The following is a 2,251-nucleotide window of genomic DNA, read 5'->3' on the forward strand; positions in this document are numbered from 1 at the left end:
TATTCATTATTTCTTGGTGTGATTTGGGGGGTTGAAGCCATCTGTAACAGCCTCCATGTCACCTGGTTATGACATTCTGACTCTTTTTTCAAAGTGGGACTCAAGGTGAGGAGCCATCACCGGACCTGCCCTGTGGATGTCGTGGTCTCACGCAGGGCCATGGCCCACATGCTGCCTTCCTGGGCCCCCTAGACTCCCAGGACCCCCTCCAAAGTGCCCAAGATCCCAGCTCCAAGGGTCTAAGACAGCGTAGCCTGGCCGTGTGTCTTTTAAAACATCCCACATGAGCCTGATGGGCACCCATGGGCACTGCCACTGTTGTCAGCCGGGCACACTTTACAGCCTCGGTGTCCTTACCTGTACCCGTCAGCGCTGTGCCTGCTTATCCAGGTGGTCCTGACAGTAGATGTCCTGCTGGTCAAAACAAAAAAGAAAGAAAGAAAGCTGTGGAACCCTCCCTCTTTTATTGTTATCTGCTTACGAGGTGCTTAGGAGGTTTCGATCGTCAAGGGTCAAAAACAAAAAATGACATTACCTACGCAAGTACAACTCGGAACCATAAAAAGCATAACGCCTCACCTAGCACAGAAGGTTGAAAAATGAAAAAAGCCAGTGTTCGTGAGACTGAGGTGTTCTGTTTTTTCTTTTCCAGCTGACCTCCCAGCATCCTTATGCCGAAGTTTTCATCGGCCAGCCGCACGTCTGGACTGTTGACCTCGATAATCAGGAGGAGGTGGAGGATGCCGTGAAAGCAATTTTAAGTCAGAAGGTTACTTCTTTTATTCCATTTTCCCCCATTTGTGATGTGAACGGGATCATGTGGAAAGCATCACAGGCCCTTCGTTCAAGTAATTAGAATGTTTCCATGTCAGCTTGACTCTGAAATTAGAAAATGGCCCAGTTGTAGGACTGGCCTGGGGATTTTTGTGGATGTTCTGTGAAATGGAATTAGAGCTGGTGTCCAGATGTGTGCATGGATTCTACAGACCCTTTCGACATGGCTCCTGGGTCCCAGACACAGCAGTAGAAACTTGAATTCTACTTGTGTCAGTGACCTCATTATGTAGCTCTCCCAAAGATCAGAAAAGATAGACCCGCTCCCCTGCAAAAAAAAAAAAAAAAAAAGTGAGAAGGAAAAGGACTAATTAAGGAAATACTGGGAAATCTTTTTTATAGCATCTGTTTATTTGGCTTTTCTACCTAAACATCTTATAAAATTTTGTATAAGTAACTAACATCTCTGGACTCTCCAGAACAATTCAGCAGACATGTATTAAGTACCTACTGTATGCAGAGCGCCCTCTGAACCACTTTCAGGGACTCTCACTTCCATAAGCATAAACGGGGCTGACTCCCTGCTTGTAGGAAACTTACCACCCTGTAGGGATGGGTCAAGTTATTCTCTCTCCCAAACCTGGGACTGCCTTGGATTCTACCAGTAAATCCTGCCCTCTGTCCTCCTCCTATCAGAGCAGCGATTACTCTGTCATAATTTTTTAAGAGAAGCAGTATAGGTGTGGTTGTGAGGACAGGCCAGAATCAGACAGCTTGGGTTGGGGTCCAGCAGTGTCCCCTCGGGCAGTTACTTAACCTCTGAGGCTCAGTTTCCTCATCCCTGATGTAGGCTAATTTCACCTACTTTACAGGTACTTGAGAGGATCCAATGAGATAATGAATATAAAGTGCTTAAGTGCAGTGTCAATCTCATAATAAATGTCTAGTCAGGAGCATTAAGTCAGTACTACATATATAATAATGTAACATTCTTTTTTACTGAAGTATAGTTGATTTACAGTGTTGTGTTCATTTCCAGTGTATAGCAAAGTGATTCCGTTATACATGTATATACATTCTTTTACATATTCTTTTTCCATTATGGTTTATTACAGGATATTGAATATAGTTCCCTGTACTATACAGTAGGACCTTGTTGTTTATCCATCCTATAGATAATAGCTTGCATCTGCTAATCCCAAACTCCTAATCCAACCCTCTCCTGACCCCTCACCCCTTTGGCAACCACAAATCTGTCCTCTCTATCTGTGAGTCTGTTTCTGTTTTGTAGATAAGTTCATTTGTGTTGTATTTTAGATTCCACAAATAAGTGATATCATATATGTCTTTGACTTCACTTAGTATGATAATCTCTAGGTCCATCCATGTAGCTGCAAATGGCATTATTTCATTTTTTATGGCTGAATAATAATTCCATTGTGTGTGTGTGTGTGTGTGTGTGTGTGTGTGTGTGTGT

The 2,251-nt window shown here is 43.4% G+C and overlaps 1 protein-coding gene across 7 annotated transcripts in view; it reads left to right on the forward strand.

Annotated features, from left to right (window-relative positions):
• Positions 1–474: 474 nt before the first annotated feature.
• The window catches only part of MGAT5 (alpha-1,6-mannosylglycoprotein 6-beta-N-acetylglucosaminyltransferase), a 32,643-nt gene continuing 30,866 nt past the window's right edge, over positions 475–2,251 (forward strand). For all 7 annotated transcript variants that reach the window (XM_028501654.2, XM_028501655.2, XM_028501657.2 and 4 more), the window contains exon 1: positions 475–769. The gene's annotated coding sequence lies outside the window, so the exon portion shown is untranslated. The remainder of the gene's footprint in view (positions 770–2,251) is intronic.

This window comes from Physeter macrocephalus, chromosome 2, assembly GCF_002837175.3.
Source record: "Physeter macrocephalus isolate SW-GA chromosome 2, ASM283717v5, whole genome shotgun sequence".
In the NCBI taxonomy this organism is placed as follows: Eukaryota; Metazoa; Chordata; class Mammalia; order Artiodactyla; family Physeteridae; genus Physeter; species Physeter macrocephalus.